This window comes from Schistocerca gregaria, chromosome 2, assembly GCF_023897955.1.
Source record: "Schistocerca gregaria isolate iqSchGreg1 chromosome 2, iqSchGreg1.2, whole genome shotgun sequence".
Classification (NCBI taxonomy): domain Eukaryota; kingdom Metazoa; phylum Arthropoda; class Insecta; order Orthoptera; family Acrididae; genus Schistocerca; species Schistocerca gregaria.
The window spans coordinates 1006547727-1006563744 of record NC_064921.1 but is presented as its reverse complement, the minus strand read 5'-3'; positions in this window follow the sequence as shown (position 1 = coordinate 1006563744).

The window sequence follows — 16018 nt, the reverse complement described above, 5'->3', positions numbered from 1 at the left end:
GATGTCCATGGATTAGTTAGGTTTAAGTTCTAAGTTCTAGGAGACTGATAACCTCAGATGTTGAGTCCTATACTGCTCATAGCCACTTGCACGCCCGTAAACCGAAGAGGTTGCCTGATCGTATCCAGGTCCGACGACGGAAAAATGTCTGTCTGTCTTTAACGTACCCTTCACCTCTCAATGATGTGTAGATTAACCAGGAACAACACATGGTTCGGATTCCAGGTCTGCTTTCCCCAGTACCATGACTCGGATAAGTTAGGGAAATTGGAAATTTATCGTAAGTTCATATCGGATCAAACTGCTGAGGTCATCACTCCCTACACTTACACACTACTTAATCTAACTTCAACTAACTTACGCTATGGACAACACACACACACACACACACACACACACAGACACACACACACACACACACACACACACACACACACACACACACACACATTGCCCGAGGAAGGACTCGAAACTTCGCCGAGAGGAGCCTCGCGAATCGTGGCAAGGCCCCCTAGACAGCGCGGCTAGTAGGTTAGAGAAATGCAAGTTGCAGATATGGTGTCCAGGCTACTGAGCCACATGAAATGATTATTTGCAGACCTGTCACGGTCGCGAAAGGAATGTGGTGGTTCATTGTTTTAGTCGGCAAGTGTAACGTAATGGAAAACAAAGTAACTGTACATTAACAGTATCATAACACTTCATCCAAAAAATAGTTCAAATAGCTCTGAGCACTATGGGACTTAACTTCTGAGGGCATCAGTCCCCTAGAACTTAGAACTACTTAAACGTAACTAACCTAAGGACATCACACACATCCATGCCCGAGGCAGGAATCGAACCTGCGACCGTAGCGGTCGCGCTGTTCCAGACTGTAGCGCCTAGAACCTCTCGGCCACTCCGGCCGGCACACTTCATCCATCAACGAATAAAATGAAATGTGTTCTCAGTTTCGAATACAAACAACCATAAGCTGTATAACAGAATGACGACAATGAGCATTCATGGAGGACCGCTACTCGAACACTTTACATCGGGCTATCTGTGCACGATTCATTGCCACACCCAGAGTTCCACTTGACCTCGTTCCTGCGTAGCAACCTCTGCTCGTACACACATTATTAATTCCTGTTCAGGAAAGGACATTTTAATTGAAAGTCGCTTCCTGATATTGGTGGATATTTACGATGTAGTAGTGCCTACTTGTATTGTTAAGGTTAATGATGCAGTGTTCCTTCGGACAAGCATACATGCATGTCCAAAACAACACTTCACCGTTCCTCTCAACAATACGAGTAGGTACTGTAATATTTCAACAACGAAAGAGTTGTTTTACGATATACCTCCTGTACTAGTGCTGTTACGCTGTGGAGTATTTCAAATTCAGTAACATTGTCAAGGCAACAGTGGTGCCTGCTGCAGTAACAGCGAATCTCTAAGGTTCAGAGCAAAACCCACAGCCTAACCTGGTTCTAACATAAAGTTAGAGAACGGTGTTATCAACGCAGCAAGAGTATTCTTTTTTTCCAACGAACATACAGGTCAAAATGTGAAAACGGAGCACGTAGACGCACATTAGTGTTAGGACTTTCGTATAATGGAAACACATGCTCCTAGAAGTCACGCATTACAGCATGCAACGTAAATTTCATTCAATGCGAAAAACAGGTTGATGCAGTATAACACTATTGAATACATTTGTGCGTACATGTTCTAGGAAAGGTAGTAATGGCGTTTTTCACTCTGTTATTGCTTTTGTCAAAACTTAAATTTCAGTACACATACAGCCCATTTCTTGCGTTATGATTTTCTCTAAGAGATGAGTGGATTGTAAGGGATTGAACATCGTTGGTAACGTTTATACACATCACGATAATTTATTAAACTCGTAACTATAACAATTAAAGTATATCACGTTACCAGCCCCTCTGCCTCGAAACCCCGCTGGCCACACACTGGGAGCTACCAAACGTCCTGGCACCCCGTCCACACCTCCGCCTTCTTGGACAACGATCTAATTTAGACATGTGACGCGACTATCTATCGTGGTACGGCTCAGCGTGTATCAGGGAACGTGGACAATTAACGGTATGTACGCCGGCCGCTGTGGTCAGGCAATTCTAGGCGCTTCAGTCCCGTACGGCGCTGCTGCTACGGCCGCAGGTTCGAATCCTGCCTCGGACATAGAGGTGTGTTCTGTCCTTAGGTTAAGTTAGGTTTAAGCAGTTCTAAGTCTAGGGGACTGATGACCTTACATGTTAAGTCCCATATTGCTCAGAGCCATTTTTGAACTGTATGTACACCCACCTCGAGAATCAATAGCGCCTGGAAGTTACGAGGGTACATGACACTGTAAGGAAAGTACAATGAAACAATACAAGACGTAGCTGTACGACGTAAATGAAAGTTGATAGGCGTATTTCTACACCTGAACCAAGAAGTTCAGTCATATTTCGTATCAGTTTTATAAGAGTGCCACTGGAAGTGCTACTCTGAAGATGCAACTTAGGTTTGCTTTTAATACCCGCTGTAACGTTCATGAGCATTAGTTACATTTCAGGTTGGACGTTGCGAGCTGATGTTAGTCAAGAGTGCTTTTAAGGCCACAAAGACGCCATTATCATTATCTCAAAGGGTTTACGATACTGCAGGAAGACATGGCAGGAATGTTGCCATTGTACTTGACTACGGGCAGTGGAGGTCAAGAGAATCTACGGTCGCAAGAAGACCGGACTCTAGAGGCCACATGGCAGTACCAAGAGGGAAGACCATAGGGTTCGATGTATGCCTCTGGTTCATCTTACTGCATGTACAGCAGTGATCTGAGCAGCATCCGGGACCAAAGTGACACAACGAAATGTTACAAGTCTGTTGCTTGAAGGACAGCTCCAATCCAGGAAAACGTTGTGCCTCAGAGTTCCATCCTGAGCGTCGTCCTCCTTGCTATCTCCATTAACCCTGTAATGGCATCTCCAGCTCCCTTTCCGTTTACGATTTTGCCATCTATTGCTGCTCTCCATGGCCTTGTCACACTGAGTGGCCTGTCTCACTGAGTAGCGTCTTCAGCAATGTCTCGATCGCCTTCACTCAAGAAACTACGACAACGGCTTTCGTTTTTCCACTGACAAAACCGTTTATATGAATCTCTGGCAGCGCAATTGGATTCTTTCACCATCTTTACATCTTGGGCCTGTTGTTCTTCCGTCTGTTGAAACTACGAAATTTCTGGAGCTCATGCCTGATAGGTCTTCCCATGTGTCTCGCCTGGGAGGCCGTTACATACGGTCCCTCAGTGTCCTACATGTCCTCAGTGGTACTTCCTTGGGAACACCATCTCCTTTGTACCCGTCCCGTGTCCATTCGAAGCTAGACTATTGGTGTTTAGTTCACACATCTGCACATCCGTACCTCTTACGTCACCTTAAAACTGTCCACCATCGTGGCATCCGTTTGGCCACCGGCACCTTTTACACAAACCTGGTTGAGTGTCTGTATGCAGAAGCTGCCGAACTACCGCTGTCCTACCACTCTGACTTTCTCCTCTTCAGATATGTACGCCGTTCGTCTGCCGTGCGTCCTATGCCTCATTCTTCGATGACTCCTTTGATCTCCTGTACGGGGAGCATACCTCTTATGTTACCTCCTAGAGTTCGCTTTTGGTACCTGTCCCGACAGCTTAACTACACGCCACCTGCCGCTTTCCCGGGCGTGAACCATTCACCACCTTGGCTTCGTGCGACGGCCAATGTTTACATTGGCGTTATTCACTGCCTAAGGACACTACCCCAGCCTCACTCTATCGCCTTCTGTTTCACGCCCTTCGCACGGAACTTCGCGGTAGTACCTTTGTGTACATTGATGGCTCTCAATATAACTCTGATGTGCGATGTGGCTTCATCATTGGCACTGACGTTTTTCGGTATCGCCTTCCGGAACACTGCTCAGAATTTACGCCAGAGTTTTTCGCCCTGTCTCAGGTACCGCAGTACACCCGACGACACAAGCTTTCCAATTGCGTCATCTGCTCCAATTCTCTCAACGCTCTTCAAAGCCTCTGTGTGCTGTACACCGTCCATCCCTTTGTGCAATAGGTCCAGAAAAACTGTCACTCGCTCACTTTTGATGGAGCCACTGTAATGTTTATTTGGGCTCCTGGTCACGTCGATCTGACAGAAAACGAGGCCACTGACGCTGTTGCCAAGGTTGGAGTCCTCGTACCTCAGGTCGCTAGTTCTTACATTGCCTCCGATGAACTCTGTGTTGCCATCTGTCAGCAGATGGTGTCCCTTTGGCATCACGAATGGTCCTCCCTGCACGGGAACAAGCTCTGGGTTATTAAGCCCCTCCCAGTGGCTTGTACGACCTCCTCTCGGCCCTCTCGCCGTGAAGAGATCATTGTAGCTAAGTTGTGCATCGGGCACTGTCTTTTTAGCCATAGCCATTTGTCATGGGGTGCTGTTCCACCGCATTGTAATCACTGCCCTCAATCTCCGACGGTCCGTCATTTCCTGACGGATTGCCCTTTTTTAAAAAACCCTTACATTTTTGTTTGAGTTTGCGTCTGTGCTATCGGCCGTTTTAGCGAACGTTGCGAGGGCTGTCGACCACATTTTTTCTTGCCGGCCGCGGTGGTCTCGCGGTTCTAGGCGCGCAGTCCGGAACCGTGCGACTGCTACGGTCGCAGGTTCGAATCCTGCCTCGGGCATGGGTGTGTGATGTCCTTAGGTTAGTTAGGTTTAAGTAGTTCTAAGTTCTAGGGGACTAATGACCACAGCAGTTGAGTCCCATAGTGCTCAGAGCCATTTTTTGAACATTTTTCTTTTTATCCGTCGTAGCAATATGGCAAAGGCCATTTCATTTCCAGTTCTGGACCTCCGTTTCCCTATGGCGTATTTTATAGATCTTTCTCTACGTCCCTGTTTTTACCTGTCTTCTCTTCCGTCGTTCGGGATTAACGTGTAATCGTTTCCAACTCCTCTCTTTGTCTTCGAGTTCTACAGTTATGAAATTGGCGCGTTTGGTCGTGGTTGATTTGCGCCCTAAAACGAAACAAACTGTTGCCACATACTGAGGTGACAGCTTTGTCCCTCTGGCGGAGTACCCTCATCTTCGCACCATAAATTACCTTTACCGGTGACGTATCCGTGGGCGAAGGGCTTCTGTAAGAAGAGAGAAATTTTAGCTAAGCGTCCTCTATTGACCAGGTAGACAAAAGCTTTTTCATTCGTTCTTTTAATGTGCAGACTCAAACGCACGACTCATGAGGTTAGTGCCATTACCCATCACGATGGCGATAGGAACACCTGCCACATCGAAAATCTGACGTCCTGTCCTGATCCTAATGACATAAGTATGGCCTGTGAGGGCGCCCACAAGAATGAGCCATTTGTCACTAGAAAACGACCGCTGTAAGGAAGGTGAAACTCCAGGGGTCCTGGGCTCCAGTCGTTTAGGCCAAGACAAAGACTCGTCCAGAATGACAGTCCACATTCACATTGTTACAAGGATGTGGGTGTCCGAATAGTGGACTGTGCAATGCAACTGCTGGAAAAGATTCAGCCCCGAGAAGCTAACTGCTGTAATTGTAGCACTATAACCGGAATCTGCAACTGTTCGTTTTTATACTTAACGCACAGAATACAACAGCTATTGACTTAAATTGTCTGATTAACCCGTCAGCGTCCCGTGAAATTGTATCAACTGTGGGGCTCCAATTAAAGCACATTTAGGACTATTTATGGTAACGTTACAGGAACGAGCATCAAGTTAAAATTGAATTAGGAATGCACAGAGCTCTACCGTCACTAAGCTACTTTATCACCATGAGAAAGAATACTGTACACATTATTTTCAAAATCATGAACATTAGAGTCAGCCCCATTCACCATATTTTCGACGTCTCTGGTGCGATGTTTCTTTAAACAAACCTTTGTCTTCTGACCTTCTTTGCATCAATATTAGTATGCATGGGGCTCAACACTTGTTCTGAAAACTGAAGATTCTACTAATCGTCCTGACACGACGGGATCTATTTTATCATACTGGCGTATTGTTTCATCACCTTATTCTTGGACATTATGACTTTCAGCCATGAGTAGTACAAAAGTCAGAATTAGGAAATCATTACGTATATCAGTAATACCTTTTGAAAACACATTATGAAAAGGATTGCAAGACCATACATTGCAAAACGGAGAGAGCCCTCACCAGTATGGGTTTATAAGAGGATAGTAAACTGAGGACCTAATTAATATGGCGATTTCGCTAGAGACGAATACTCATTCTACGTTCACTCAAGCAACAATAATCTATATAGCCGGCGCTTTCGATAACATATAGGGTCTGTCTTTCTATGGCCGCCTTAGGGATTTGAAGTGTCCAGAAGCACTATACAAGTGGCTGCGAGATTATTGCCACGAACGATATGCTACTTCAACAAGCCCACGAAAGAAAATAATGAAAGTAATTACAAAAGGCTGACCACAGGGATCAGTGTGTGGTCCAGAGTTTTGTTGTGTTGTGCTGGAGCTCGTACTGCAGAAGTTACTTGACAGAGGTGACCTAAGCGGGCTGGTAGCATTTTCGGATGACGTGCTGGTCGTCGTAAGTGGTAATTCCAGAAGAATTATAGAAGACAACAGCAATGTGGACCTCTACGAACTTGAAGATTTGCACTAAAAGGTTAAATTGTCACTAGCGCCTCACAAAACCACGTACCTTCTGCTGAAAGGGAATCTATTAAGAGATCCTAAAGTAAAATTAAATGATATAACGACTACGAGAACAGCAGTAACGAGATATCTTGTGGTGTTTCTGAAGGAACGTCCTAGCTTTGCACGTCATGTAAAAAAATAGGCGTAAAAAGTAGAAACGTGATAAAGAAAACTATAACCGTGGCAGACAGGCAATTTCGGCTTCGCTTGAAACAATCCGACGATACCAGCAATCTGCATTACCATCAGTCGTAGGATACGGTGTGACCGTTTGGTCTCATACATTGCAGCTAGTGAACCCGGCCTCATTAGTGACAGGAGTTCAATGCGATGCTTTGTTAGCATTTCCAGGAAATTAGGCAAAAGGGGAGCTTTTTTTCTACTTACAGAAATGCAGTTAAATGGAAGAACGAAGGATGCTTGGAACCGAGGCCAATTCGGAAAAGGTAATAAACAATCGTATATAATTTTAGGCTGTAAATACGATGAATAAATAAATAAACAGAAAAACCGCACTAACATACCCACTGCATCAATTTTAAGTATGGAGAAGACCTGTTTAATATACGATACATAATGTAAATATTATGAATTCCATGGTCGAAAAGATGTCAGTTAACTGCTCTGCTGCCATTTCTAGCAGTTATGACTTTTAGAGCACAAACAATAGATATAATTGTAAGGTACGCAAAGGTGGAAAGCAGTGGGTGTATTTGTTTGCCGAGATATGACGCATGGTATTCCCCGTTCCACAAGCAGAGTTAACGGCTTCACTGCAACTTACTCATTGCTAGAGAGTTGTTCCGCAGTTCCATGCGTGATTAATTTCTCCGATCAGTACAAAGACTGGTTGTCCGACTTCTTCACAAATTTATCGCATAATGTGAACGGTGTATGCACAGCAGGTTCTGGAAAGGTGAAGAGTACTCCGACGGTGTTAGATTTACGAGGGAGGACGTGTAAACATCAAAGGTATGTAACACCCCGAGTTTTCGTACGTTGTCACCAGTCTCACGATTTCGGCTATGGTGAAGACTTCTGGGGACACTGCCGTTGAACTGCCCTAAGACAATGGACTGTTCATCGCAATATCCACGCCGGCCGCGGTGGTCTCGCGGTTCTAGGCGCGCAGTCCGGAACCGTGCGACTGCTACGGTCGCAGGTTCGAATCCTGCCTCGGGCATGGATGTGTGTGATGTCCTTAGGTTAGTTAGGTTTAAGTAGTTCTAAGTTCTAGGGGACTGATGACCACAGCGGTTGAGTCCCATAGTGCTCAGAGCCATTTGAACCATTTGAACCACATTATCCATGATAACTGCATAGTGGCTGCCCAAGAATTTTTCAGAGAATTAGTAGATGGTGAGATTGGGTGTTTACTTGATCCATCTGTTGAGTTACGCCAAAGAAAGAACGCACTTCATTTTCAAATTGTGGCATGTGGAAAGTGGTGTCTTCACTTCGAACCTGCCACCAAACGGATGAGCATGGAGTGGCGTCATCTCACCTTCCCACAACCGAAGAAAGCCCACTCTGCTCCGAACGTAGAAAAAGCGTTGCACAGCTCTTTTTTTCCAGCTCATTTTCTGACTACCACGAGGTGCCACAGTTAACTCTGAGGCGTACTGTAGCAAGCTGCTGAGGCTCGAACAGGCCGTCAAGAAGAGGCACTGGGGCAGGGTCTCGAGGTGGATAGTGCACCTCCAGGACAACGCTGTTACACGTGTGGCCAAGAAGACCTTCGGAACCATCAATGGGGCTCTTGGAACATCCGCCTTACATCCCCGATGTCTCCCCAACTGACTCGCATATCTTCGACCACTTAAAACAATCTCAGTAAGGTCAGAGGTTCATCTGTGACGGGGAAGTGTAGGACACCGTTGGAAACTGACGCCTTCAGCAACCAAAGAGTTTGTACAATGACGCCAACTACTCTCTACGCGCTAGGATATTTATATCAGTCAATGGAAATGGTAATTATCAGGGCTGCACTGCTCTACATGAACTGTAACGATAACATCGTTATTAAAATTTCTTTACTTGTAACTGTAGTCTTCTTTCCATTTGGGCACAACTTATAAAAATGTTTACATAGAAAACACTACAGACAACATATCTGATACGCAGTGAACCATAGCTCCATCAGATCTTCGAAGACAGGAAGCACGGAAACACTGAATCCAACGTCCGGTGGATATTTTTATTGATTGTTTGGGAATACTAATCAGTTTTTATCACTGCTTCAATCTGGTACAGAGTGAAGCAGTGAAGACTGGGAGATTTCAGGCTGCCAATGTTTTGTCTTGACCACTGCCACTAATAATAATAATAATAATAATAATCGTAATAGTAATGCTGTGTAGGCCGTACAGCAATATAGTAGCCTTCTGTTGTGCTTTAATCACTTCGTTTATCTGTTTCGATATGAATAACGAAGATAATTTTGATCTGCTGCGATAACTATCTGTAACGCTAGGAAAGCATTTTCACGAGGTATTTAAGCAAATACAGCTCCGTTTTACAGTCAGAGAGTCATTGTGGAAGATATATTTATAGTGAGTAAATTGTGTGACGAAGATGTCTGTCACAAATACGTTTTACAAGCTGTGCCACGTGTTGACGCTAGTATGTGAAATGAAAATGAAATTTCAGATAACTTACGTAAGCAGTATTGCTGTCTTACGAAATAGTGATAATGGCAATGATTTTTTAAAAATATTTTCGCGAGCGAAACATAAATGATTGTTATTGTTTCCCATCCCATAGAAAAAAATCAGTTTACTCCTTAGGGGTATTTGCCCCCGGGGTTAGAAACCACTACACCAGACAAACCACAGATAGGTCTAGTGCAATGTTACCACTCCATTCATGCGCTGGTGTCCAGAAATACAACAGGCTACCACTCCAAGGAACTACGTAGAAATGTTAGCTGCGCCGTCACAATACAAGTATTACTAAATGAAAATCATAGCACACAATCCATCGCCGTACTCTATATCAGTGACCTCAGTAGTCATTAGACATCGTGAGAGAGCAAAATGGGGCACTCCGCGGAACTCACGGACTTTGAACGTGGTCAGTTGATTTGATGTCACTTGTATCATACGTCTGTACGTGACATTTCCACGCTCCTAAACATTCCTAGGTTCACTATTTCCGATGTGATATGAAGTGGACACTTACAGCACAAAAAGAAGTACAGGCCCATCTCGTCTGTTGATTGACAGATACCGCCAACAGTTGAAGGTATTTCGTGTTTGTCGTTTACCCATTCATTTTTAAAGAAATTGAGTTCTGTAAGCATTATTGATGTTACGTTGTCAGTATTCATTGACATCCCTCCCGAAAATGATTGTCTAGGACAGATTTAAATTAATTTTCAGCTAATCAGTGTGGACACAACTTTAAAGATGTAAACATTTGCTTAAAAGACACCATGAACGATATTAAAATTCCCTATTTGGACTGCTTCAGATCATCAGAAATCGAATGTTTTGAATACGCTGTGTTGTTGTGGCCTGTATGAATATTTGTAAAGCGCTAGGAACTAAGAAACAAGAACACGGGTTTTTCATTACTTTATCTGTTAACTTCAGTGTTTAGACAGAACGTCAGGTACCGCAAGTAAGAGATGATAATTTTAAGATGTGAGTATCTTCTCAGTCACGACTTTGCTGCTCGAGAAGAACAAGAATTTTATGTAATGGAAAGTGGAGAGGGAGGAATGGAAAGGAAAGGATCTGTTGATGTTAGCTGCATCGGGACTTTGTAAATAATCGGCGGTGACGAGTGTAAGACATGACGACATGTTCCGCATTGTAATGCATGAAAAAAGTTTTTCATCAGCCCGTTTTCCAGGACTCCTGAAGATCGACGTTGATTGTGGATACTGTATCACAGACACAGTCCCTTTGACTGTTCACAGGTGTTACTAAACCCGGCCAAAGATGTAAACAATCATGCATGAGCAGCACCTATAGATGGAGGGGTCCGACAGCCGATCAGTTCCAGTCATTCCACCAGGAAGGAGGTACACGGCTCGTGTTGTCTGTAGTTCAAGCGTACCTAGACGGTCAAGACCGCGGTTCGATAGTGTCCACATTGTTACTTTGTGCCAGGAAGAGCTCTCAACAAGGGAAGTGTCCAGGCGTCTCGGAATGAATCAAAGCGACGTTGTTCGGACATGGAGCAGGTACAGAGAGACAGGAACTGTCGATGGCATGCCTCGCTCCATCAGATGCTACTATTGCTGTGGATAACCGCTGCCTACGGATCATGGCTCGGAGGAACCCTGCCAGCAACACAAACATTTTGAATAAGGCTTTTCTTGCTGCCACAGGACGTCGTGTTACGACTCAAACTGTGCGCAATAGGATGTATGATACTCAGATTCACTCCCGACGTCCATGGCGAGGTCCATCTTTGCAATGACGACACCATTCAGCGCGGTACAGATGGGCCAAACAGAATGCCGAATGGACCGCTCAGGATTGGCATCACGTTCTCTTCACCGATGAGTGTCGCACGTGCCTTCAACCAGACAGTCGTTGGACACGTGTTTGAAGACAACTCGGTCAGGCTGAACGCACTGTCCAGCGAGTGCAGCAAGGTGGAGGTTCCCTGCTATTTTGGGGTGGCATTATGTGGGGCCGACGTACGCCGCTTTTGGTCATGGAAGGCGCCGTAACGGCTGTACAATACTTGAATGCCATCTTCGAGCGATAGTGCAACCTTATAGGCAGCATATTGGGGTGGCATTCGTTTTCATGGACGACAGTTCACGCCACCATCGTGCACATCTTGTGAATGAGTTCCTGCATGACAACGGCATCGCTCGACTTGAGTGGCCAGCATGTTCTCCAGACATGAACCCTATCGAACATGCCTTGGATATGTTGAAGAGGGCTGTTTATCGGCGACGTGACCCACCAAGCACTCTGAGGGATCTACGCCGACCACTGTTGAGGAGTGGGACAATCTGTACCAACAGTGCCTTGATGAACTTTTGGGCAGTATGCCAAGACGAATACAGGCATCCATCAGTGGAAGAGGACATGCTATTGGGTATTAGAGATACCGGTGTGTACAGCAGTCTCAACCACCACATCTGAAGGTGTCGCTGTATGGTGGTACAACATGCAGTGTGTGGTTTTCATGAGCAATAATAAGGGCGGAAATGATGTTTATGTTGGTCTCTGTACCAATTTTCTGTACAGATTTCGGAACTCTGGGATGATGCAAAACTTCTTCTGACGTGTGTATTTCAGGTACACTGTCTAGGCACATTAATGAGACCAACTGTGAAAGGTCTGTATAGCCACCTTTTGTTGCACAAACCGCTAAGACACGTGCAGGAGCAGGGTCAATGAGGATCTGGAAAGTACCGACATAGTTGTGAAGCCATATCGACTCCACTACTGTGGCCAGCTGCATTAGGTGACTCGGTTGAGGCTCCATGGTGCAAACAGTTCGATCGAGGTTATCCACGGATTCTCCATTGGGTTTATATCCGGAGACTTTGGTTTGCAGGGGACTATGCTAAACTCAGGCCCGCCTGGTTATCTGTGCAGTCTAATACACGGCTTTCTGGATTGGGAAGGAGCGCCTGGTCCCTGGCACGAATCCGCTCGGTGGACTAGTGTCGAGGTCCGGTGAGACAGCCAGTCTGTCGCTGGTTTTTAGGCGGTTTTCCAACTGCCTCCTCGAATACGGGCTAGTTCCCTTATTCCACCTCAGCTACACTATGTCGGTGATTGCTGCGCAAACAAGTTCTCCACATACACATACACCTCCATTACCCTACCACGCAAACATAGGGGTACACTCGTCTGGTGTGAGACGTTTCCTGGGGGGGGGGGGGAGGGAGGCGGAGGGGGGGCGGTGAAGGAGGGGGTGTTCACCGGGGGCTGAACCACATAATAACCCTGGAAGAGTGGTTCGATGTGGGGCGACGGAGGGGTGAAGAGGCCTGCGGTAGTCGTCGTGGTGTTCTGGACCACTGTACACCACCATTACTCTACCACGCAATCATAGGGGTACACGGGTACACTCGTCTGGTGTGAGACGTTCCCTGGGGGCAGGGGAAGGGGGGTGTCCACCGGGGGCCGAACTGTACAATAACCCTGGAAGAGTGGTTCGGAGTGGGCGGCGGAGGGGTGAAGAGGACTGAAGCAGTCGTCGTGGGGCTGTGGGCCACCGCGGCTGTGGTGCGGACAGAGCCTCTCCGTCGTTTCCAGGCCTCCAGCTAACTTTCAATACAACACAATACAATGGTAAGCTCATATCGGTGGTCTTAGAACAACGCACGTGCACTGAGAGCTATGTGACACGTAGCAGTGTCCTGCTGTCACAACCCGTCGTCCCGAGAAAAAACAAACTGCATGAAAGGGTGCGTGTGGTCCCTAAGGATATATGCGTGCTTCTGGTGATCCATTGCACCGTCCAGAATGACAATATCACTCAGGGAACGGCACAAAAACATTCCCTAGACTATAGCGCTCCGACGATTGTTGGAGCGTATTTGCTTTCAGACGCTCGACACCGTACATGCATTCATTTGGCCATCAGTCCGGGAGCATAAAATGTGACTGATCCGAAAAGCCCGTGAGCATAAAATGTGACTCATCTGAAAAGCCCGTGAGCATAAAACGTGACTCATCTAAAAAGCCCGTGAGCATAAAACGTGACACATTTGAAAAGGCCACTTGTCGTCACTCAGTGAACCAATCTACATCTACATCTTCATACATACTCCGCAATCCACCATACGGTGCGTGGCGGATGTTACCTCGTACCACAACTAGCATCTTCTCTCCCTGTTCCACTCCCAAACAGAACGAGGGAAAAATCATTGCCTATATGCCTCTATAAAAGCCCTAATCTCTCTTATCTTATCTTCGTGGTCTTTCCGCAAAATGTAAGTTGGCGGCAGTAAAATTGTATTGCAGTCAGCCTCAAATGCTGGTTCTCTAAATTTCCTCAGCAGCGATTCACGAAAATAACGCCTCCTTCCCTCCAGAGACTCCCACCCGAGTTCCTGAAGCATTTCCGTAACACTCGCATGATGATCAAAGCTATCAGTAACAAATCTAGCAGCCCGCCTCTGAATTGCTTCCATGTCCTCCTTCAATCCGGCCTTGATAGGGATCGTAAAAGCTCGAGCAGTACTCAAGAATAGATCGTATTAGCGTTTTATAAGCGGTCTCCTTTACAGATGAACCACATCTTCCCAAAATTCTGCCAATGAACCGAAGACGACTATCCGCCGTCCCCACAACTGCCATTACATGCTTGTCCCACTTGTTTAATTCATATATTTCGGGCGTATTATAGTATTTGAGGGTTGTAGCATCGCGCCTTAGTACCTGAATACTGCAAATTTGCGTAGTCGTCTGTCTTCTGTTTTTGTTGTGAACGGCCAGTGTCGGTTGGCCAGTCAGTGTGCTCCCTGCCGCCGTTGGATAAGCAGCTGCAGCAGCAAGTCGTATAACCCTAGCTTACTTATTTGTTAGATAGTTTAATTAATTTCTTTGCGTGTTTTTGGGTACTTGCATTGTTTAATTCATATATTTCGGGCGTATTATAGTATTTGACTGTTGTAGCATCGCGCTTTAGTGTTTACTTCGTAGATTCTTATTTAAATTGCGTGTGAGTTTCGTATAGGAGGTGCAATTTCGAGTTTTAGTTACTGTAATCGTAAATTCAGCAGACTGTAGCGCAGTCGTTAGGCATTTGTACAGGTTAGTTGATACATTCTTTGCGTGTTCCGCTTGCATTATCTAGGCACCGACTCGTGTTTCAGTAACTGTTGTTAAACATCGATTAGAATGGACAGGGACTGCGATTGCTGTGTTCGGATGAGGGCTGACTTGGCATCCCTTCGCTCACAGCTGCAATCGGCGCTGACTTCGGTCGCGCAGCTTGAGGCTGTTGCCAATGGGCACCACTGTGGGGAGCCGGACTCGGGTATCACGGGGATGTCAACCTCATCCCGTCTGTCCCCAGATCGGTCTGCCGCTGTTGTTGCCCCGGTTGCTGCCCGCAGTGGGGTTTGAGCACTCGCCTGTGGTTGATTGGGAGGTCGTTCCAAGGCGTGGGAGGCAGCGAAAGGCGTCCCCGGAAGCTGATCAGAAAGCCTCCCCGGTGCGTCTGACAAACCGGTTTCAGGCACTGTCTCTGGCTGAGCCAGATGCAGCTGCCTGCCCTGTTTCAGAGGATCATTCTCAGCCTTCAAGGTCCGGGCAATCGCAGAGGTTGGGCTTAGTGGTAGTTGGGAGCTCCAATGTTAGGCGCGTAATGGGGCCCCTTAGGGATATGGCGGCTAAGGAGGGGAAGAAATCCAGTGTGCACTCCGTGTGCATTCCGGGAGGAGTCATTCCTGATGTGGAAAGGGTCCTTCCGGATGCCATGAAGAGCACAGGGTGCAGCCAGCTGCAGGTGGTGGCACATGTCGGCACTAATGACGTGTGTCGCTTTGGATCTGAGGAAATTCTCTCTGGATTCCAGCGGCTATCTGATTTGGTGAAGGCTGCCGGTCTTGCTTACGAGATGAAGGCAGAGCTCACCATCTGCAGCATCGTTGACAGAACCGACTGCGGACCTTTGGTGGAGAGCCGGGTGGAGGGTCTGAATCAGAGGCTCAGACGGTTTTGCGACCGTATTGGCTGCAGATTCCTTGACTTGCGCCATAGGGTGGTGGGGTTTCGGGGTTCCGCTGAATAGGTCAGGAGTTCACTACACTCAGCTGGCGGCTACACGGGTAGCGGAGGCTGTGTGGCGTGGACTGGGCGGTTTTTTAGGTTAGAAGGCCTCGGGAAAGTGCGGTATGGGCTGCAATGTCAAAGGGTGCTGGGCAATTACAGGACGTGCTTGGATCAAGGAACAGTCGGAATTATAGTTGTAAACTGTTGTAGTTGCGCTGGAAAAGTCCCTGAGCTTCAAGCGCTAATAGAAAGCACAGAAGCTGATATCGTTATAGGTACAGAAAGCTGGCTAAAGCCTGAAATAAGTTCTGCAGAAATTTTTACGAAGTCTCAGACGGTGTTCAGGAAAGATAGATTAGGCAGAATTGGTGGTGGAGTGTTGGTGTCTGTCAGTAGTGGTTTATCTTGTAGTGAAGTCGAAGTAGATACTCTGTGCGAATTGGTGTGGGTGGAGGTTATACTTAACAGCCGAATAAAGTTAATAATTGGCTCCTTCTACCGACCCCCAGACTCCGATGATACAGTTGCGGAACAGTTCAGAGAAAGTTTGAGTCTCGTAACAAATAAATACCCCACTCATACGGTTATAGTTGGTGGGGACTTCAA